We start from the raw sequence: 24,249 nt of genomic DNA on the forward strand, positions 1-24,249 counted from the left end.
TCTGCCTTTTCCAGAAACATCCAAAGTGATGTCTGGACACCTGAGAGAACACAGTGGGCATTTGTGAACTTAAGTCAGTCTATTTTATCTTCAGTGAGCCAGGAAGTGTTAGTGAGGAGACCCTGGGGAAAAAAGAGCCCGTCAGGAGACTGGGTCAGACTCCTGTCTTCTGGCCACTGTGCTCTGCTAGGATCTCTGCCTGGAATAGACCTGGATTCCACAAGCCTGCATGCGAGTCAGCTTCCAGCAGGCCTCCAGCTGTCTTTTGACCACATTTTGTTTAAGTGACAGCGGTACAAAAGGCACACCATCCGTAAGTTGCCTAGGTAGTTAGGGTTCTTCTGTCCACCACCAAGGGCTATATATATATATATATATATACATATATACAGTGCTAGGACAGGACTGGTGCTGAGATGGCTCATTGGGTAAGGGTGCTTACTGCCGAGCCAGATGACCTGAGGTCAATTTCTGGTAGAAGGAGAGAATGAACATCAACACAATGTCCTCTGATGTCCACATATGTACCATAACACACATGTGTCCACACATACGTACACACAGTAGACAGATAAATGCAAAAGTTTTTAATTAAGAAGAGAACACACAACAACATTTATCATACACATGCATGCCACAGAGAGGCAGGCACACACACACACACACACACACACACAAACAGGCATGAAGGTGGAAGCAGGCACATAGAAGCACACACATTCTGTAAATATCTAGGAAGGCAGGTCACCAATGTTCACTGCACATCCCCACAGTGAACAAGGGCACTGTCTACAGTCTGTCTTTCCACCTGTGTGGCAGGTGGTGGACGTCACATCACTGGCTACCAATAAGCTCATGAAAAGATGCCTAACATCACCTATTATTAGAGAAAAGGAACTCAAGCCCAGAACCCAGTACCATTTCACTCATGTTAGTTAATGACTCCTTTATCAAGAAAGAAAGGAAGAGAGTGAAATGGCTCAGTGGGTGAAGTGCTTGCTGAGTGCGGGTCCCCAGCACCTGTATAGATGTCAGGAAGGCTGCCTATAATCCCAGAACTCAGGAGGTAGAGACAGAGACCCCCAGAGCAAGCCGGGGTGAGCTAGCCTACCCCGATATGCAAGCTCTGTGTTCAAGAGGGAGATCATGCCTCAATATACACAGTGGGATTGACCAAGAAAGACACCCGATATCAACCGTAGGCTTCTACATGCACACATACCTGCACATATGTAGGTGCCCACCTACATGTGAACACATGTACATGCATTCATACATATAAAAAGTGTTGACAAGAATGCAGAGAAACTCTGAAATTGTTATGCACTGTTGGGAATGAATGATTCAGCTTATATAGAAAACATAGTGGCAAAAGATTAAACACAGAGCATGGGGCCGGCGAGATGGCTCAGTGGGTAAAGGCACTTGCTGGCAAGCCTAATACCTTGAGTTCGATCCCTGGTATCCACATGATATGAGAAGAAAGTGACTTCTACAAGTGGTCCTCTGGTCTTCACATGTGCATGTATAGATTCACGAGTGTGTGTGTACACGTGCACTGGAAATCCAAACTCAGGTTTGTGATGCAAGCATTTTACCCATGGAGTCATACCCTGAGCCCCTCAAAACAGACATGCTTTTAATAGGAACAAGAAGGAGCTATCTTAACAGCCAGCCCACATATGGTGTGAAGCTTTTATTCTGTGTGACTATAAGACCCAATTTTAGGTTTTACATTTAAGTCCTTAATCCACTCTGGGTTGTTTTCACAGGTGTGGTGTAAGTTAAGAATTCAGTTTCATTCTTTCATGTGTGAATATCCCACCCCACATCTACACTGTGTGTTCTTGGTGCTCTTGTTGAAAGACAGTTGATTGTAAATGTGTGGTTTTATTTTGGGATCTCTTCCTGTTTCACTGGTCTATATGCCTAATACTGTACTGCTTTGATTACTGTAGCTTTATAATATAATTTGCAACTAAGAGGTGTGATGCTTCCAGTTTTTTAATTCTTCCTCAGGATTTAGTTATTCATAGGGTTTTTGTGGTTCTATATGTACTGTTAAGTTTTCTCTCTTTCTGTAAAAACTGTGTTAGTATTTTAGGGTCTACATTAAATAAATTTGTAAATTGCTTTGGACAGTATGGAAATTTAATAGCATTAATTCTTCCAGTCCATGAACATGAGATGCCTTTCCCTCTGTGTCTTCAACCCCGCCCCCCCCCCCTCGGTACTACCTGCTGGAGTTGGCTGAAGCCCATCCCTAGCCTCTCAGACAATTTTTGAGACTTTGCTATGTAGGATTTGGCTGCCTTTATCTAATGTGTTCACCGTGTGGAGAGTAGGAAAGGGCTTAACTAAGGCTTTCTGAAAGAGAGGAGGACGGCAGCCGGTCCAGCTCTTTGCTTTGTTGGTGTTCGGCATGAACTATGCCTGGCATTTCTGGGATGAAAATCTCTTAGATGTCTGGGTTCTGGGCTGTGATGTTTTTGGCTCGGATTCTAGTTACACATTTCATGTGGACCCTATTTTCTTAAGACTTTGCATATTTACGGCCCATGGCAGGCTTCCTATCTTGTTTTCAGAGCTGCCGTGATGTCATTCTTTCAAAATTACCTTTCTGTCTCATCATGATGGTTCTGAGGGAGAAGCTGGTGCTCCAGCAGGACAGATGGACTTCTAATGGAGAGACATCATCTCAGAAGTGTGTGGTGTCTTCCTCATGGCACAGCTGATGTTCCCACACCAGGGTCACCGTTCTCCTGGCATCCTGCGGTCCATGGACAGCACCAGTGATCAGATTACTCTAGGTGCCTCCAGCTTCCGTGTAGACACCCGACAGGCTGGTCTTCCCTTTTTTGTCTCCGGCACAGCCTTTGGAGGAAGCCTATTGGAGCCAGTGTGTTGTGTACACTGCGCATCCCAGGAGGATTTCCCCGCCAGCTCTACACCAGCGGTTCTCAGCCTTTCTAATGCTACAGCTTGTTAATACAGTCCCTCATGTTCTTGTGACTCCCCAGCCGTATGTAATTTTGCTACTCTTATGAGTTGTAAATATTTTTTGGGAGGGATAGAGGTTGGTCAAAGGGGTCGCGACCCATAGGTTGAGAACCACTGCTCTAGAGGCTGATCAAGGCATACCTGATACCCAGTGTCTCCTCAGTTTAGGGCTCTGTAAGGATTATTCTAGGCAGCCGTGGGGCTGAATCTCTAACACCTCTCTCCGTTCTCTCTTCTGGTCTGTGTACATTTCAGAGTTCTCCCAACACAAACTGACCCCACTGGCTGATATGCCCTTCCTCTCTCCCATACATGTGGAAAACTGGGTATGGTCCCAATCATGTTTGATCAAACATTATTCCAGAAGATTCTGTGAGACTAACATTCAAACCCATAGACTGCATAAAATCGAATACCTCCTATAATGTGGGTGGGCCTTATGAATAACTGACAGCCTTCATAGGAAAAGGCTGGCTTCTCTAGAGGAGCAGTCTGCCTCCGTAGCCTGCTGAGACTCCTGGGGCAGCCCTACACACCGTGGACTGCCAAACCTCAACTATAGGAGTCAGCTCCTTAACGTCAATCTCAGCTTCATTCTCTTCCCCTCCCCCCTCCCCCTCCCCCCTCTCCCTCCCAGGAGTGTTCAGAGGACTCTGTCTTGAGTGCGCACAGCCACAGTGTCTGCACAGGTGGAGCTGTTACCACATCAGGGGCTTCTCATTTGTTTTTTCTGCCACAAGCTATAATTTGACTCATCAGTCCCATTGCCAATGCCGAGCTTATTTTTGCTTATCTATATGGTGTGTGTGTGTGTGTGTGTGTGTGTGCACATGCGTGTGTGTTCTTGTTCTTTTAGTTCAGTTTGCTGGAAAACTCAGGAGACTACACCATCCCACACTCACGTTCTCCACTGAGCTTCCCTAAGCCTCAGGCATCTCTGCTCCCTGGCCACAATGCCCTCTCTCTTGCTTCTCACAGGATGGAAGTTTATTTGTTCCTAGGCTTTTCTCTCCCTTTGAGGTGAGTTCTCTTAGTGAAAGGAGCCTGTCTCATTCACGTCCCTAGTGCTTTGCGGACACACAGATGGTATCTATCAAAGGGCAGATGAATCTGTGAGAACAAGATTGAAACTGGTGGCTGACAGGGGTTTTCCAGCATGGAGAGAGGAAGCTCCCATCCATCCTCTTAAAGGGAACACTGTAGAGAGGCCAGGGACAGACAAGGAGACCAACTCCTGAAAACCAGCTGGATGGGGGCAGCTAGAGACAGGATACTGACAGTCAACAAGGTGGTGCCTCAGGCCTCATACCTGAGTGGCCCTGGTGTCTCCAAACATAGTCTCATAGAGGATCCCATAGGTCAGGGCACAGCCAGGCCAGTTCCTTAAGGCCATGGGAGTTCAGTTAATCTCAATAAATACTGAATTCCAACCTTATTTTTGGGTCAGGAATTCTCACTTCAGGCTCTGACCCAGATCTTCCTGTTTTGACAACTTCTGAGTTCTCGAGGCCCTTGGGGACAGGCCATGCCCCCCAGGAGCAGTTCTCAGCTGTCCTCCAAGCGCCTGCTCTGTCCTCATGGGGCAGGAGGCTGGGATCCTGTATGGCTTTCGGAGACTGTTAAAAAAATATACTCCTGCAGTTCACACATTTCCTTCTCCACTCAAGCCAAGGGATTTTTGAAAATTCCACCCTGGCAGAAGGCCACAGGCTGTGGGTGGGGCCTGGGGCCAAAGATACACACAGTGGGAACTCTCTCTTTGTTTTTCAATGCCCTGAGCACAGGCTGCTGGTTGCCCTCTGCATTGTGAACAAGTGAATGAATGAATTAATGGATGGATGAACCCCAATGCTGAGTGGGATGGACCACAGCATAAGCCTGGCTCCTCCACTACAGCAGGCCCAAGACAAACCAGGAGAAAAATAAACAGCCTGTTGGGAAAAGACTGGTGGTTTAAGAAGGATGGATTTTCCTAGTGACAAACTGCAGAGCAGCAGGGACAGCAACAAGAGGGGCTGGCTGGCATGAGCCGGTACCTGGGGACCCTAGGCACACTTGATCCGCAAGTCTGAGCAGTAGATAGTGTTCCTGAGTCCATTTCACAGGCGAGGAAACTGAGGTAGAAAATGCCACAGACATGTTACTACCTCCTCACATCACTTCAAGGAGGCAAGGGAGATGGAGCGCCGCCTGAGCGCACGGAGCTAAGGGTCCAGCTTTGCTTCCATCCTGCAGGCGACTCGGTTAGGTCTGCCCCAGTGAGCAAGAGCGTGTTATGTACAACTGGCTTCTGGGGTCTGATCTGCCAAGACATTTTGTGTACCTCTTATCCCTAGCCTGGGCTACCCCTGCAGGACTGCCGCTGGCCCTGACTTCCTGCTGGATGCCTGTGCTCATGGCGCTGACACTCTGGGCTCTGGGCTCTGTGCAGGCATGTTGTCTCACCTTCTTGCCCATTTTCAGGATACTCTACTCAGCGTGTCCACCCCATCTGCCATCGTCAAGCTTTCTCTCTCCCACCTCTCTATTGCGCTCCAGACCCTCTCCCCTTTCCGACTACGTGCAGGGGTTCAGCAGCCCCTCTCTATTCCTTGTCTAGCTTAAACCAGACTCTTCTTGAAGCCACCACTATCCCCGTCTTCTACTGGGATGAGCCTCCAGCTCCATGTCAGATGACACCAATGATAACCAGAGATTTCCCACCTTGAACTCAGTACAGTAACTTAGCTGTCACAGCCTGCCGCACTCGTGTCTACCTCAATTCAGCCCTGGGAGGGAACCAGTTGATGACAACTTCATCTGTCCCTGGACCGTAAGCATATTGTCTAGACATCACGTCATGACTGATGAGTTCTTTGGAACAGTCTCCCAGGGAGGACCCTTTTCACCCATTGTGCAGATGAGGGGACAGAGGCAGAAGCAGCTGGAATGGATCCTGGCATCTCCTCAGCCCATCTTCCCAAGGACTCCACTTGCTTTCTGGGACCAGCCTGGGATCTGACTCATCTCTAGATTCCTGTCTTGCCCTGAGTCTGAACAAGTACGGTGTGCTGGATGTTAGTGGATATGAGAAATGACCCCACAAAGGCTTAGCGTTAGGGCCACTGAGGGCCTCTTACAGAGAGTCAGGGCACCAGTCACCCCTCATCTTTCCACTTTGGTGCTAACAGAGCTGGGGCCCTTCACGTAGAGGCAGAGGAGAACCCAGAAATGGTGCGACACCCAGGCCAGCAGGGTCAATATAGCTGTTCTCCCTGGGAATTACCCAGGGAGACTTCTGAGGCACTTGGACAGAGGCAAGGCGAGGGATACCCTAGGGAGGGGTTAGTGGAGGCCACAATTGGGAAGGCTGGTCACCAAGTCAGCATGCAAGGTCAGCACACAGTAGCCCATCTCTTCCTGTTTAGGGTCAGCCCAGCTCCCACCTGCCCATCACTACCCAATCACTTCCCAGAACTCCATCTCTCCCAGTCCCACATTCCTCTGCCTGGGTTTTCCCAATTGGGGTCAAGTACATCGGATTGCTTTCCTCCAGAGGCTCTTCCCCTGCCCTCCAGTCCAGGTCCTTCACGGCACCTTTTCGCAGCAATGACAGCTGCCAAGGCTTTTTGACCTACATTTGATCTTTCAATTGATACAAAATTTTATATGGTTATCAGCTATGATGTGATGTTTGACCTGTTTAGACACAACACCATGATCAAATCAGGACATCAGCATAGCCAGGACCTCGTTGAGCTAACCCTTCTTCAGACAGAGAATTCAAAAATCCCCTGGCTGGCTATTCTCAAATGCACATTACATACTCTTGACTATAGTCACCCTACTGCATGAGAGAAGGCCAGGCCTTGTTCTTTTTTTGTGACCTGGTTCCCACTGACCACTTCCATCCCTACCTTCCAGACACTCTGGTAACCTCCATTCGACTCCCCACTTCTATGAGAGGAATTGCTCAGATGCTACGTTTCAGTGGAAGCTGTCGGTGACTCGTGGGGGTGGCTTGAGACTGCTCACATGTACCCTCTCCTTAGACATTTTCACAGAACTGGAGGGACCGTGTCTGAATCACCTCCAGGTGCTGTGTCTGGTGCTGAGTAGGCACTTGTAGGTGTTTGGGAGCGAATGGTAGGTGAGTGTGTGAAGAAAGGAGACCTCAGTGAACGGACAGTTATGAACTGTGAATTTCTGAAACAGGAGGATACATTAATCTACTACTAAATAGAAATTTTATCAATTTTTTGCTTGTGTTTTGAGACAGAGTCCTATGTAGCCCTGGCTGTCCTGAAACTCGGTATGACCAGGCTGGCTTTGAACTCACAGAGATCCCCCGGCCTCTGCCTCCTGAGTGCTGGGATTAAAGGCGTGCACCGCATCTAGAAAATTTTCCAAATTTTGATCTAGCCTCTTTCTCACAAACATGACTCTTTTAGAGGTTTTACTTTGAGAAAAACTGATGCACAATAAAATTCATCCTTTAAGAGTATATACCATTTATTACTTACTATTATTACTATTACATTTCCTTATTCCTTGTGTTTGTGTGCTCATGAGCATGCATGTGTCATGGTGAGCATGTGGCAGTCAGAGGACAACTTGCAGGAATAAGTCCTCTCCTTGCATATGTGGGTCTTAGAGACTGAACTCATGTTGTCAGGCTTAGCAACAAGTGCCTTTGCCCACTGAGCCACCGCACCAGCTTCTCCCATTACCTTTTGAGTTAGGGTCTCACCCTGTATCTCAGGATGATGGCCTACAACTGAGTAAGTGGCCCAGATTGGTCTCAAACTCATGCAGCCCTTGTCTCAATCTCCTGGAGACTGGGATTATAGGTGTAAGCCATTATACTCAGTAAAAGTGATGTTTATACAACACCATAGTCTTTCTTCACCTTTAGGGTTGGGGATTAAACCCAGGACCTCATTCATGCCAGGCAAACACTGTATCCACAACCCACGCATGGGCCTGTCTACCAATCATTACAAGACTTCTCAGCCGTCTAATTCCAGGACACTTATCACTCTGTAAAGGATCCCTGTGCCCACTGGCAGTCACTTCATATTCCCTTCCTCCACGTCCTCCGTGGGTCTCTATCTCTGCAAGTTCATCTCCTCAGAAAACTTCACAGAAATAGAATCATCTAGCAATGTGGCCCATTATGTTTGGCTTTTTTCTCTTGGAATACGTGTCTTGGTCCCTTGATTTGAGAACGCCAAGGCTGCAGGATGCTTCTTAGAGTGCCATGACCCCCAGTGGCTCTGAGGCTATGCTGTTCACAAGGATGCAATGTCCTGCCTAGTTTTATAGCAACTCAGCACAAGCTAAAGTCATCCCAGAGGAGGGAACCTCAGTTAAGAAAATGCCCCCACAAGATCAGGGTGTACACAAGCCTGAGGGCATTTTCTTAATTAGTGATGGATGGAAGAGGACCCAACCCACTGTGGACGGTGCAACTCCTGGGCTGGTGGTCCTGGGTTCTATAAGAAAGCAAGCTGAGGAGGCCATGTTGAACAAGTCAGTAAGCAGCATCCCTCCATGGCCTCTGCATCAGCTGCTGCCTCCATGTTCTTGCCCTGTTTAACTTCCTGTCCTGGCTTCCTTCAATGATGAACAATGATGGAGAAGTGTGAGCTGAATAAACCCTTTCCTCCCCAACTTGCTTTTTGGTCCTGGTGTTCCAGTGCAGCAGTAGTGACCCTAACTAAGCCATGCAGGCCGGAGCTGCCGCTGTGACACACACCCCTCCGTGTCCAGCAGCACAGGTACACTGGCATGGCCCATGGCATCGTGGGACAAAAGTGAGCTCCCGACATCGGCTGCAGGATGAGAGTGATTAGGTGCTGATGGACTGTACTCACAATACCCTTTGGGGGACTGAGGCCCTAGACAGCAGCCACCTGAAGATCAGATTTTCTAATGAGGAAACAGGACATCTGAGGCCAGAAGCTCAGGACCTGCCAATCTGGGTGTAAAAGGAGAATCTAATTTCTCAGTTGACCCAAAATTGCATTGGTTAGTTTCTATTCGGGAGCACGAGACAGACACTGGTCACCCTAATTGTTCAACGCCCTATGTAGCCCAGGCACCCTTTTGATAGGACTCCTAACAGCAAACCCCATAGAAGGCTTTGGCCGTGTGCAGCTGTCATGCTCTGATCAATTAGCTAATTCCATCTTTATCCATCTGCAGTTGTCACTCGAGAGGGTCAGTCAGTGCAAGGAACATGGAAGATCTAAGGTCTTGACCAGATGGGGAGAAGAAGGCAGGTGAAAAGCCTTTCATAGTAATTCGACGGTGCAGCTCTCTGGCAGTCAAAGAAGGACAGCCTAGGTAGCTGCATGGTCTCAGTGTCCCAGCCACAGACCGACCCTAATCCTCCTTGACCCTGAAATATGAAGGCAATTTCTTCCCAGTTGTTTTAAGTAGGGAGCCATTCATTAAGCCACCACCCACCTCTGCTTCCCTGGTTTCCATGCCAGCTCTGAGCTAGGCATTGGCTCTCCAGGGTCTAGGAATGCCCCGTGAGCTTGTCCTTAAGGCATTAGCATGTGTTTGAGACACCGTACCATCTGCAGCTCTCCGTTCTGAGCCTTATCAGAAATGCATACCATCGCACACTGTTACTCACCTGACAGTCACACTGCCTCGAGTCTGTCCTGTTTCAACACAGCCTCATCCTAAGCCATAAGGATCCCATGAATACTGCCAGCATTTTTATTGAATTAAATAAACATAAAAGCTTCACTCCCACCTCCAAATCCCCTATGCTCTACTAGTGTTTTATGCCTAGGCTTTCATCCCTGAGGCCGGCTTGGCCACGTGACACTTTATGAATGGCGAAGGCTGCCTTCTCCTTCCAGGGTTGTGGCCTCACTCCCATCACTTGCCTGGTGCTAGGTGGCTTCGCCTCCACATCACAGGAGTTCAGCTGCCCCTGAGCGGTGAGTGTCTGAACTAAAGCTTGACCTTGGCAGAAAGTGCTGGGACCCAGGAGAAGGGACCTGCCAACAACACCAGGCTATAACAAGGCAAGGGCTGGGTCCTGGTTTTGGTTTCTTTACTACAAGGTGGAGTAGGTGTGATCAAAGATATGGCATTACCAAAGGAGCCCAGGAAAAACCCTGGGCAGAAAGGTATGGGCCTCACCTAACTCCACGGGAAACCTCCGAGCAGGGGGAATCCAGTACCTGGAACCCTGCGGGGTGGCAACTTCAAGTCAAAATCACAGCACTTCTGGGAGAGAAGGGGTTGAGATGGGGAGGACTGGCTGGGGCTCTCTTGCAGTCGTTACAGGGTGGCACGAATACTGGTATTTACTATATTAACATATATTAGACTAAAATACTGAAAACCATTTTATATGTGTGTTGATCTAATGGTTTTCTCTTGCTGTGATAAATACCATGAGCAAAGGCAACTTGGTAAGAAAAGGGTTAATTTCAGCTTGCAGTCCACTAGTCAGGGCAGGAACTGCACACAGGAATTAAGCAGGCAGTGGAGGAACTCTGCTTACTGGCTTGCTCTCAAGGCTTGCCTCAGTCTCCTTAATACAACCCAGAGCCACCTGCCTAGGGGTGTACTGCCCACAGTAGGCTGGGCCCTTCCCATCAACCAAGAAAATCCTAGACTTACCCACAGACCAATTTGATGGAGACAGTTCCTCACCTGAGGCTTCCTCTTCCAAGATGACCCCAGCTTATGTCAAGTTGACAAAGCAAGCAAGCAAACAAACAAACAACAACAACCAATGGGGGATAGAGAAATGGCTCAGGAGTTAAGAGCACTTGGAGCTCTTCCAGAGAACCCAACCATCTATTCCCAGAACCCACATGGTCTGTAACTCCAGTCCCAGGGGATCTAGTGCCTCTGTGGGCATCAGGTATGCACGTGGCAATCAGACAAAATACATGCAGACACAATAAATCATCATCATCATGAAACCAAACAGCACATGCATTAAATATAAAAAGAAGTCCAGCCTCTCTGTAACAAATCAGTTTCCTCTGCTAATATCACTCAGATCCCATCTCAAGTGGCTTTGATTTACATGATGGCTCCCCCCAGCTGGCAACTGTCCCTCCAATCAACAAGTTTCTGGTTCTCAGTGTGGTGTGGCCACCCAGGGCGGAGTCCGCATTTGCCAGGGCCAAAGTATCACTTTGGACATGGCTCACATGGCCCAAGCTGGGTCTGGCTGACTCAGACAACCCTTGCCAAAGCCATGCGGCCCTGCAGATGGCGCCGTACCAGGGAAATAAGCCTACTTGTACAACTGGACCACCAGCAAATGCCTTTGTACCCTTCCTGCAGACAAGACTAGGCAATGTTAGCTGTGTGGCCTTCAGGTTTCAAGGGACCTTCAAGGGCACTGGCTTGAGCTGCCAGCAAGTCTCAGGGCTTTCTTGGAGACTGTATCCAGGCTGGCAATGATTAATTTTCCCTTTTCCCTCCCCTCCCTTGCTTTATCACTTTCTCCCTCCATCACTTTTCCCCCTCCCTCTGTCTCTTCCTACTTCCTTCTTTTGTATGTGGAATAGTGGGGGTAGCCTTTGGTTTTTATGCAAATGCCATTACCCTATATATATTTTTCTACGCTTGGCTTTTCTCCTAAACACTCTTTCTAGATCAAAAGTCAGATTTTTGTTTTTAGCAGTGAACGTGTACCAGACACAATTGTATGTATTCCACACACAGCAATTCGGCTATTCCTCCTAACAAGCCTATAGGGTGGATACTATTAGAACCTCTACTTGACAGGAAAGGAGACTGATAGTCAGCGAAGTCATGTAAACTAGGTCATAAGTGGTGGGACCTAGAACTCAGGTCTTGTCTTCAGAGCCTGCATTCCTCATTGGGTACCACATTGCTTGTCTAAGGAGGCACAGGTGGGCTTGCTCCTGCTGAATGGTGGGTGATGGTTTGGATGCAGTGCCTTTCATCTCAACTTTGCTCTTGAGGTTTTTGTTTTCAAGTCAGGGTTTCTTTGTGTAGCCCTGGCTGGCTTAGAACTCACTCTATAAACCAGGCTGGCCTCACACTCGGATCTGCCTGCCTCTGCCTCCCAAGTGCTGGGATTAAAGGCGTGTGCCACCACCACTCTGCTCTTGTGTGTTTATGACCTTGTTTTTTTGCCTCTAGAATTTTGCAATAAACATCCTTTGCACAAACATCTTTATGCCCTGGTGCTGTTGTTCCACAAGCCATATTCCCAGAAGAAGTGGGATCCTGGGCCAAAGAGGATGTGTGTCTTGGGTTACAGCAGTGATGTGGCCTATTGTTCAAGGCATCTTCCACTGATGAGCCATGTGGATTTTGCTCACTGGTTTCGATTCTGTCCAAAGGACTACACAGGACATCTCTGACCCCTTTTCTAGTGGGTAGAGGACAGGGATACTGTCCCTATTTCTCCCAACATGGCGACTATTGCCCTGGTGGGTTCTGGGACCTTTGGGAAAGCAGCACCCTCAGCAGTGAGCTGGCCTGTACCCTCTCTTCTTACTGAAAGTTCCACTCAGTTTCTGGAGGACAACGGTGCCACAATAGAAGGTTGAGAAAGCAGAACTCATAGCTCTGATCTTGAGCTCAATCAATCAATCAATCAATCAATCAATCTCTCTCACACACATACATACACACAGAGTGGAGGGAGAGAGAGAAAGAGAGGGAGAGAAAGATTCCTTTTGGAAAGGGGATGGCAGAGAAGAGAGTAGCAACCGACCTCATCCTGCCTGCATCGGCACACATCCTGTGGAGAGCTGGATGATACTGACGCTGGCCAAGCCTTCCAGCATCTTCTAGTTCTGTGTCCTACTTCACAATAGAACCCTGGTGAGCAACGATAGAGCCAGACTCACACACTGGGTGTGTGGCAAGCCCTTCCAGGGAAGGTAGGTCCCTAGAGGTGTGGGGGTGAAGTGGGAGGGAGGGGGTTTCTCTAGCTCTCTCTGCTTGCTGGCTCCCAGGAACAGCCTTACTAGAAAGGCTTAGTGTAAATATTTTGCTAAGCAGCCAAGAGAGGAAACTTACCCAGGCTGAGCTGCCCAGTGCTGGGCACTGGCCATGGGCACAATACTCAATGAGGCCATTATTTGTGAAGGGAGGTCTGTTTGTTCTGCTGCGGGACGGTGCCAGAGCCCAGAGCCACCAGGCTTGCCACTCTGGCTGCCACACAGAAGAGTCTCCTCGCACTCAGCAGACCCTGTGGTTTGTAGTGCCAGGACAGGAGGTTAACTCTCTGGCGAACCAGCAGCCAGGCTCCATTGCTTCCTGCCTGAGCACGTCTGTCTGAAGATGTTAAAATTGAGGACCACAGTGTTCACAAAATATGCTCAGGCCCCAGACATGCAGGTCCACTTTGGAGGGTGTGGTACCAGGGAGTTGGGGGCTCATCCATGTATTAATAACTCCTGGCCCCTCCTTCCCACCCAGACTGGTGCTCTAACGATACTGTTTCTGGTCTCCTCCTCCTCTCCCTGGCTGCTCTTTTCTCCTTTTTCTCATCAACTGGACCTGGAACAAGTCATTCCTAAGCACAGGGTCTACCCACTTCCTCAAGGCCTTCTCTGATCACCCCAGGCCTCAGAGCCTGAGACTAAAAGAGAGGCTTTTCAGTCATCCTGGAACTATCTATCCACACACCCATTATTCATCTATAAAGATGAGTAAGCCAAGGTTTGGAGACACCGAATAGCCTGAGATGCATCAGTCCGTGAGAATGCTGGTGGGCTTTCCTGGCAGGAGTCTCTCCTCTGTGCCCGGTGTCTTATCTCAGTGAATCATGTGACTGGAACTCACTATGACCAGAGACCAACCCCACGCATGGCCTCACCTCTCACCATCACCTGACCTGACCCCCAGTGCAGGTGTCTCCATGCCACAACCAGGTGTGCCCCAGGACACTCACACTCCTTCTGCTCAGCTCAGACCTCCCCAGCTGCTCTGCATGGCCTGCTCTCCCCCGCTCCACCCTCCAGTCACACTGGCCTCCTGTTCCTGCCAGACAGGACCCCACCTCTGCCCAGGGCTCTGCCAGCTGTCCACAGAACTGGCACCCGCACTCCCCTTAGTTCCCTACTAGGACACCACCCACCCAGGTCGCCTGCTACCTGCTCAGGCCACTGCCTGGCCCAGACTGCCTGACAAAATTCACCACAACTTGCCAACCCTGTATCACCTATTCATTTCCCGGTTGCCATCTGTCACATGCTGTACTCTACTTAAGGAAAAAAATACCTATCTATGTAAGAACTCAAACGTATTATAAATGTATGCATAATATCTATCTCCCCCCGCCCTGTGTGTGTGCGTGTGTGTGTGTGTGTGTGTGCACATGCGTGCTGGAAATCGAACTCAGGTTCTCAGCTCCCCACCCTATTTCCCCCCCAGGAATATGGAAAGACAGGTGTCATGTGTTGTCACTGGGAACAGTGCTCGGCACCTCGTGTCGAACAGGCTGGATTTCAGCATGTCTGCCTACCTCATTGTGTCAGTTGTGTGTGTGTGTAGCTTGGTTTTCAGTCTGTGTGCAGGACAAAGGGAAGGCAGGCGGTGCTCTGGGAGGCCAGTGGGTGCTGGTACTCAAGAACTTGGGCCCATTTCCCTGACCCAGGCTCAGGTGCTCCCCAAGAGCAAGATCACAGAGGCAGTCCCACAGCATCTGCGCAGAATGAGCTGCTGTGACACCTCCACCTGGATGGCACACCCTTTCTCGGACTTGCCAGTCCAAGAATCTCACCAGGTACATCGAACTCTCTAGTGGGTGACCCAGCTCCCAGTGACAGCTGTCAAATGAGAAATGCTGGGGAGAGGACAGAGATTCGGACCAACAGGAAGGATGATTCCCGAGTGCCAGCACAGGAACAGAGGCAGGATGGTAAGGCTTGTCCCGACAGGAGAGATGGGTGGTTCCTGTTCCCATCACCAGCACACCTGCACCCATGCTGGCCAGGAGCACACGGTCACAGGCAAACAGAAACTCCCCCCTTTGGTCCCATGTGAGAGACATTTGTATTTACTTATGGCACAACTTCTTTCAGGTTGGCTGGCTTCATTCTAAAGCGGTGCCTAAAGTCAGTTCCCCAGGTGACCTGTGGTGCCACCTGCCTTTCAGTGTGCCCCACCCTGCCCATTCTGAGTCTGGGTCTGTCTCTCCCTGAGTGCTGCTTCATAGCAGCTTGCTCCTCCCTCAGGCTTCATTTCTCAGCCCCCTGCTTGTCTCCTAAGAGCACTGATTCTTACGGCTGCACACTTCACCTGCCCTCCTGCCTGCGTGCCTGCCTATCCACCTGCCTGCCCATCTGCCTGGCACCCCACACTCCTGTGTATTTCCAGCTGCTGCACCATGGCTTGGTCACCCCTCTAGCTTCTCAATGTCATTATGCTCACACAAAACTCAGCTTTTGTCTCCCTGTCTGTGGGTGCCACCAGGCTCCTAAACCTCAAAGGTTTGTAACCAGCTACCCCCAAACCTAACTGTCCTGTGTCCTGATACCTATCCCTCTCTTCACCCTTGTCTTCTCTTCCTTCACTGGCTCATCAATTACTGGCCAACCATCTTACACTAGTCTGACAGGTCCTTCTCCATTGGTGGCTCCTCCAGGGTCACCTCCACCTGAGACCATGAGAGGGAGCCTATTCCAGAGTCACCATGTCCGCACATGGTGACAGTGTGACCCTGGACAAGTCACCTGCTCTGCCTGAGCTTGGGTCCCCATCTCTGCTCTCTTGTGAGGATTCTTCATTCTGATTCCCCTTACATCAGTCTAGCAGGGGAGGCAGACCACCCACCACAGGTGACACTAATCTGAGCATTGCTCGTAGTCAACATCTATAGGTAAATCACAGTCTCCTTCCCACAGATAGCTGCACATCCAGCACCCCCTTCTTCTGCAGCCTCCTAGACTCTAGTCTGAGACAGGGCCTGAGATCTGCCTGTTAAAGAAGTACCCAAGCAATTACATAATTACAGTGTGTGTGTGTGGTGTGGTATGCAGTGTGTATGTTTATGTGTGGTGTGCATGTGTATGTGGTGTGTATGCATTTGTATGGCATGTGTGTGGTATGTGTATATAGTGTGTGCAGTGTGCATGTGTATATGTGGCGTGCATTTCTGTGCATAGTGTGCATGTGTGTATATGGTGTGTATGTCTGTGTGTTTATGTGCAATGTGCATACATGTGTAGCATATGTGTGTGTGATGTGTGTAAGTGTATGTGGTATGTATGTATGTTTTTGTGTGTGGTGGTGTGTGTTTGTGTGGGTGGTATGTATGTGGGTGGTGTGTATGTGTGAGTAGTATATGTGTGGTATGTGTGGGTATGTGGGGTTTGTGGTGTGTATGTGTGTGTGGTATGTATGTGTGGAATGTGTGTATAAGGTGTGTTGTGTGTGGTATATGTGTGTGTGGTGTATGTGTGGTGTGTATGGTGTGCATGTGTAGAACAGCATCTGTGAACGATGCCTGAAGAAGTTGTGACTTAAGATAAAAAGCTCAAACTCCGTACACTCTCCTGCACTGGCAAGTCTGTATTCCACTCAGTAGCCAGTCCAGCCTGTGCATCACCGCCTGAGTCCAAAATGGAATCTGTTCTTCTCTAGCCATTTCCCAGCACAGCAAGCCCTCCTTGCTTAGGAAGTCCTTGCCAACCTGCAGTGTCTGGCTTGAAGGCTTTCTGATTATTTCAGAAATCTCAGGGACACCCCCTGCTCCAGGCACCCCAGAAAGCACACAGCATCGTTTTTTGTTTAAGTAGCCTGCTGGATTTTCCACTCTGGACTGTGAATTTCCTGAGGCATTTTCTATGGCAGAACCTTGCATTTAATGACAAGTTCTTAATGAGCACCCACAGAAATGCTACAGCAGCCATTGGGTTATGGAGAAGGCAGGTCTAGAGGGCCAGTTTGCAGGCTCTCGGGTCTGAATTCTGGGTCAGGGTAGACATGAAGGCAGGGATACACAGGACCCCACAGCAAGGTACCTAATGGAGGAGAGACACATGGGGCAGAGAATAGAAATCCAAGCAGAGGGAACAGCATGGGAAAGGCTCTAAGACTGAGCACTTGTATGGAGGCAAGGGGTGGAGGAGCCTGAGGATGCCTGGGTAGCCAGACAGGAGTGCTGAGCTAAGGGCTGCATTCTTCCTGTAGGTCAGGGGTGGACACATTCAGCTGCTGCCTATTTTGGTCCATACTCTTTCTGGAACACAACCTGTTCGTCTTTATATCTACAGCTGACTTCATGTTGCCACAGCAAACTTCTGAGAGAGTGGGCTTGCCAAGTTCAAAACATGTACTACCTGGCCACCACAAGGGCAGCTTTGCTGACCCCTGGCACAGAACTGGAAGGAGACAGGATGGTCAGAAGTGTGTTTTGTCACTTGGGAATGTCACATGGCTGGGCCAGACAAGCTGGTGGAAGGAACGACTGCAAACTGATACAATGGTTCAGTCAAAAGAAACAAGGTTGCTTTTCATGAAAAGACATTTTAAGTGTTACTATATATCTAGACTGAGCCACAACCTTTTCATATGTTCCTTGACCAAACAAATCTTCACAGGAGCTGCTTGGCATCTCCACTGTTGTCCCTGTGTATGACAAATAGCACAAGGAGGTTAAGTACCTTGCCCAATGGCACATAGCCAGGAGGCAAACCCAGTGGTTCAACAGGAGCTGGGACCCTCTGTGTCAAGTTCTAGGTCTGCAGATTCAAGCACATTTGCTTGTTGACAGATTTTTCTAGCAGCCTTCCCGAGAATTTACAGAGCACAGCTCCCCGGAAGGAGACCTACCCCGTGTTCAGTCAGGCAGGAAGTGGGAGGCAGAAGCAGAGCTATTTTGGAGAAGCGACAGGAAAAACCGCGAAGCTTCCTACCTGTCCTGTTATGCCCCCATCTGTCCTGGGAAACAAGACTGCCCCTCTCTTAGATAAAAAGGTGTCTCTCCCCACACAGTGGCTCTTCTACCAGAACTGGGAGAGCAAGGACTAAGCTTAGCACTCATTGGCTATTTTTAAAAGACTACATAAACAAACAGGGCTATGTAAATAAGAAAAAAATATGAGGTCATCCCTTCAGAACCTAAAAATGTTTTTTCGTGGGGGGGGGTAGATTTATACAACCTCAAAGAGGACGAGGATTCGGCTTCTATCCTCTGGAACCTTCTCTAGTCCATAGTGTCCCAAGCCCCCAGACCTGACCCTCCTTTCCTCACATGTGTGGGGGAAACAGCACTGGTCTGGAAGTCAGGACTTCTGGCTTTTATCCCTGGCTCTGTGGGCTTCGTCTAAATGCTTGCAGCTACTGCCCAGCTCCTGCGCTACACCTCTCTGGGCCTTGACACCTGTGCTCCTGCCACTCACAAACTGTCCATCTCCTTGCAGCACACTGTGACCTGCTACACAGCCGCAGAAGCCCCTGACGTGTGTATCAGAAGAGACTGCAACGCCCCCGTCCCTTCTCTCTGTGCATTGTCACCTGTTCCTAAGTAAACCTGTACCTTGCCCTCTGTGTGGACAGCTGTAAGTCATAAAGGCATCTGGAGAGCTGAACTTGGGAGACTTTACAAGCCTCGGCAGGAGTCACGGGGCCTTTCTGTGTTGTTGGAAGACAGTTTGTGTCAGGGACTTGACTCCCTGAATTGCTCCCAGGATCTCTTCCTCTCTCTCCCCTCCTCCACTCCCATCAGGACACTCAGCATCCTTGACTCCTCTGTTATCCCTAAGCAGTGGAACAAGAGCAGCCAATTCTTGCTAAAGGCAGTCTTCAAACTGTGTTCCACTAAGCCCTTTCAGAGGGGGCTCTTCAATCACCACAGGAGAAATTTGGGCTAAAAATACAGTTTGGCTCCTATCGGCACTGTAACAGAAAGCAGACCAGCACGTTTGAGCACGTTCTTCAATGTACTGCAGCATGGGGAATGCAGGTTACCAGTTTAGGCTGGCTTGGATAGACTCTGCAATGGGGTCAGGGAAGATCTTGACCTTCTGGGCCAATCTGTCTATCTAGAGTCACTGGGTTTGAGCTCTTTCCTGGATGCAGTCTTTTCAGGGCTATGTATGGGTCTGAAAAACCACACAGGCAAGTGCACTCCTAAGCTGTCAGTGATGAGGGGCAGAGTCACAAGGTTAAGCTCCCAAGTATGGGGAGTGTGGGGCTTCCTGTCGGACCGGCATTTGTAACAAGAAGCAATTCAGGCAGATGTTGGAAACTGTTGATGATGCAAACTGGAACTCCCTCCCAGGCCTCCTGGAATGCCCCTAGCACAGCGACAGACGGGTACAGTGTGGAAAGAGTTACCCATCTGCCCTCTTATTGAGAAGGGTTAGGATTCACTGTTTTCTTTATAATCTCCTTCCACCGTGTGTGTGTGTGTGTGTGTGTGAGGTATGTAGAGGTCCTAAGTGAGTGTAAGCTGTCTTCCTGGATTACTTCCTACTTTATCTATTGAGGCAGGGCCTCCCACTGAACCTGAAACTTGCTGAGTCTAGTTAGTCTAGCTAGCCATCTTGCCAAGGGGATTCCCTATCTCTGCTCCCCTCACCCACCCCACTCCACCAATGCTGACATTACAGATGGCTATATATCTGCCCAGCTTTTTACAGATTCTCTTTTTCTGGGATTCCAAACTCTGGTCCTTACTCCTTTGGGACAAGTGTTTCCTTCACTGAGTTATCTTCAAAGCATTGGATTCCTTAATTCTTACTCCTCACCAAGCCAACCAAGAGGAAAGGGAACACGAAAGCTTTAGCTGGCAAGCAAAACCACGGACACTGAGGACAGAGGTCAGCACACTATCTGTAAAAGATCGCCTACTGCTCAGGCTTTGAGGGCAGATGAACTGAAGTGGCCAAAGGGAACATGTGAATGGATGGCATGTGTGTGTCAATAAAGCTTTATTTACACAATCAGGTGGCAGCCACAGGCCCTAGCTTGTGGATCCGTAGTCTAAAACTTCAGATTAAAAGTTTTTATGCATGGAAGCATAGTTATTACTTTATGTGTAAGCCTCCATTATAAATCAATGCTAAGGATTGAAACTTAATAGGATTACAAAGTAAACTCACTTCAGTCTGATTTACACCACCATTCAAGATTCAACTTTTTAAATGGCTTCTAAGACAATGAAAATTTGAAAACTACTAGCAGCAATGTCTACTGGGAACATATTTCCCAATTCATTTTCATGCTGGAAAAAAAAAGTTTTGGCCTCCAGCCACTCATTCAGAAATCACCTTATTCTGGAGACAGTCCCAGGTTAGGTCTCTCCTGAGCAGAAGTGCGGGCTCCCTCTTATCTTGCCCTCAAATGGCTCCAGTGCCTGCTGGGAACATAGGCATTCCCAAACCTCGAGTGGTGCTATTGGGCCACCTGGTCCCTGGCACGGCGGATAAGCACACTTCACACCTGCTATCCTGGACCCTCACTTTTCATCTGCATGGATGTCCCATAGTCAAGTCTCTTTCTTGGTGGCCCAGCTGTGCCCACAATCTCCTGGATCCCCCAGCAAATCTGAGTCAGCACCCTATTAATCACCATGCGTTCTTGGGGGTGGGGGAGTGCGGGAAGGGGTGGGGCCAGACTTCTGGCTGGATCTCAGGGCTCATTTCCTGCTGGGCAGGACTCCCTCTGCAGATTGCCCTGCAGCTGTCAGAGCCTGTGTAGACAACGGGGAATTCGGGCATGAAGTAGGGGAGGGCAAATGCTAGGGCCGGGAGAGCCCTGGGTGGCTCCTCCAAACTCCGTGTTCCTCAGAGAGTTTCAGTTCTAGGCTACTCAAGAACCCAGTGTACACCATGTGGGCCAGACTTCCCAGGCTGCTAAAGGAGGACTCCCCCAGTACAGTTAACCATCATATGTGCAGATGGAAACAAATGCTAAATCAATATCCCAGGTGGTGCTGACGGGGGCTAAGGAATGGGGCCCACTGGGGATGGCGCCACTGATTCCGACTGAAGTGTGGTTACTGTTAGAGGAGGAGTCCCTGAAGCTAGGGTCATTCTTCAGGAAACCCTTCAGTGGAAGAAAAGGGGCTCACTCTTTTGTAGCCTGCCTCTGTGAGCTGTGTGACAATCTTTAAACTAGAGAACCTTTCTGTGTTCAGTATTCATATATCTGTTTAAAAGGGGCAACAAGACCAGGCCTCACTAGGATTATTTTTCAGAACTTAGACTTGTCTATGAAATGCCAAACCTTGCTGAACCCTTCACTTTAGGATCCTATGCCAGTACCAGGTGGTACCATATAGCAGATGCGTCACTGGGAGGATGGTTGGCTGAGTTGCCTGCACAGTGGTAGAGAGTGACAGGAAAGCCCCCACATGGGCAGTCCCTGTTCTAATGAAGCCTCTTCTGTATGTTCATAGCACCCCTGTGAGGCGGGTGCTACATCATTCTGTATTGCAAGAGAGAAAATTGAAACCAAGAGAGAAGGAGTACAACATGTTTCTAAAACCAGTAAAAGCCAATAAAACTGGGATTTGAATTCAGGGATTCCCGAGTTCAATACCATCACAAACATCGTTCCTCAAAATGAAGCCCAGACCATTAGTTCTTTCTGGGGTCCAGGAATACTTTTCTGGTCAGGACAGGCCTGCTGAGCTTAATTAAGGCAAGGCCCACACACCCAAGTCCATGAAGCTACAGCAATGCTGCCCCTGAGGTGACCTATAGCCCTGGCCCTCACATTGCACCATGAGAAAATGCCTGCTCTAACCAGAGGGGATGAGCAGATCAGGTGGGAAATCAGTTTTTTACACCTTGAACATCATAGCTGAGCCCACAGATGTAAACATAAGAAGGGTAGAGAATTCCCAGAGTCCTCAGAAGGCAGCTCCCAGGACCCACTCCAGAATCATAGTGGGCATGATAGTGCATACTTGCAATCTGAGAACTGAGGCTGCCAGATCCAGAAGGACTGTGAGCTCAAGGCTAGCCACAGCTAACAGAGTACAGAAAGAAAGGACTCCAAATCTAGATCCCCACGTCTCTAGTGCCTGAGCCAGAGGGCACAGGTATTCTGGGGAGCCCAGGTATCTTCCTTCCCTTTTGAAACCAGGTGTTCTCTCCTTCAACCCTATCAGCTCCCAGGAAAATACCGACGCATTCTGTAGCAAACAAAACACCCTAGGATTTGACCCTTACTCAAAGAGCTTCCACTGCCACCCCCTTCATATCATAGCCTGCATTGCCACTTTAAATCCCCAACACCTAGATTCACATATAAATACAATACAGGAGTCAGGGACCTCACTCGGATTCTTGGAACTCTCCAGGTATGACACCCTTTCACAGCTCCTGGTGGGGGCTTTTGAAGTCACCATGATCTATGACTGGGCAAGGGGTGGGGTGAGGTAGGGCAGTAAGGATTAGGAGGAGGACAAGCCTACGAAACAGGATGATACATCAGAGGCCTGGGACTTTGAGAGACTATCCTGGGTCCTTTACCAGAGGCGAGGGGGAGACTAAGCAGCTAGTGGTGAGGGGTAAGGTGGCATTTTAGGGAGATGATGTGGGGAACAGGGGCAGAAACCCAGGATTCCTAACCAAGGCACCCGTGGAATTCCAGACCAGCTCTGGCAGAGGTCAAGGCAGGCAAGGATAGGCAGCAATAGCCACTTTCACAACAGAATCTTTTTAAGAGAACAGAGAGCTCCTGCTACCTGAAACGGCAGTTGGCAAATATGGATGGTTTCTTACCTGTGCTGCAGGCACCACTTTCGATGACCAAAACTGAACCGCTGCTCTCTCTGGAAGCCAGCATTCATGTCCACTCCTGCTGTGATGCCTCTGCTCACTCACCGCTCCTCCCTGAGGAAGGGACAATGGGCCTGGTCAGTGCCTCGGGGGGGTCTTCCATGAGCTACTTCAAGGCGGTTTGGTTTGTGCCTCTGATCCTGCATGGGGTGGGGAAGGTGGAACCCATGTCAGAGAGTTTTCTAGATCAACTTTAGATAGAGAACAACTCCTGCTTTATCCCAAGTCCGGAACTCCCTCTAAGCTGATTTTTTTGTCCCCTCAGGGAGACAGTGGGGAGCAGTAGCTCTGGGATGGCATACTCCACTCCTTTGGCCCATGCTGTATTTCTCTGAGCCTCATTCTTCACCAGTCAGGTGAGCATGGTTCTTGGTGGACTAAAAGGTTTCCGATGCCTTGAGCTCAGTCTTGGGATTATGACAGGTGACCGGGGTCTGTGCCAGGGCACTCTTGACCTTCAGTAGGCGTGAGGAAACTCTACTTTAAAGGCGGAGCTTTCTGTTTGGTTCTAGATGAGGAAGTCAGAGAGAATGGCATCAGCCAGACTCTAGGAACTCCTGCTGGCCTGAAGGTGGAAGGGCCATGTGGGAAGGATCTGGGGGCAGCTGCTAGCATGACCACCTAGAACGACCATGCAGCTGAAAACTAGCAAGAAAACAATCCCGGCCCCCAACCACAGGGAATTGGGTTACATCAACATGGGATTGATCCAGGAAGAGTGTAACACTCCCCAGAGCAGAGTTGAGTCCTCAGTTTACCCACACCCAATGCCAGCCTGAGCAAACTGCAGATGAAAGTGGGTGCATTCAGAGTGGCCTGGCTATAGACTAGGGACCAATAGAAGCAAGTTGGCACATGGGTATGGTACACAATCACTAAACTTGAGGGGTCTGCTACCCAGCAAGAGAAAACTCACATGACTAACAGTGCCTTCAGGGTCTTCAGACAGGGCGAGGACTGGAGCAACAGGAGGTGTGGGAATACAATGTGGTTCCCAACGTACTAAACAAAACCTAGTATTCAGGCCAAGGGAAGCCTGGGGCAAGGCAGGAGCTCCATCGTGGTTCCTGAGCAAATGGACGGATGAACAAGCTTTGCCGCTCAGGCACCTGCTTATCTGGCTGTGGTGGCTGCTCAAACAAGAAAGCACAGAGGAAAGCACTCCCCAGCCCAGAAAGCCCGAGTTGCTTAGCTGTGTGCAGCATTGCAGTCCTAACTCCCATGCTCATTGGACTGCCTGGTTTGTCTGCTTCTGGCGGTACGGTGTGGTAGCTGAGGATGTGGTCTCTTAGGCTATAAAACCCCAGGTTCAAGTTCATGTCCTTCTCCTTATGACCTCGGTGTCACTGTGTGAAAAGGAGGCTGAGGATGGCGAGGGTTTCCAGGGCTTTCATGAGTCACTGTGCATGAAGTGCTGAGAACAATGCCTGGCACGTGGCACAGCCCACATAATTGCCACGGACTTTGTCCCAGAGTGGAGCTTAGTAATGTGGGGTAACCTGCA

General features: G+C 49.4%; 1 protein-coding gene across 2 annotated transcripts in view; it reads right to left on the reverse strand.

Moving 5' to 3' along the window:
• The window catches only part of Hivep3 (HIVEP zinc finger 3), a 403,273-nt gene that overhangs the window by 45,577 nt on the left and 333,447 nt on the right, over positions 1–24,249 (reverse strand). For both annotated transcript variants that reach the window (XM_057783680.1, XM_057783681.1), the window contains one exon: positions 22,689–22,885. The gene's annotated coding sequence lies outside the window, so the exon portion shown is untranslated. The remainder of the gene's footprint in view (positions 1–22,688; positions 22,886–24,249) is intronic.

This window comes from Chionomys nivalis, chromosome 11, assembly GCF_950005125.1.
Source record: "Chionomys nivalis chromosome 11, mChiNiv1.1, whole genome shotgun sequence".
In the NCBI taxonomy this organism is placed as follows: domain Eukaryota; kingdom Metazoa; phylum Chordata; class Mammalia; order Rodentia; family Cricetidae; genus Chionomys; species Chionomys nivalis.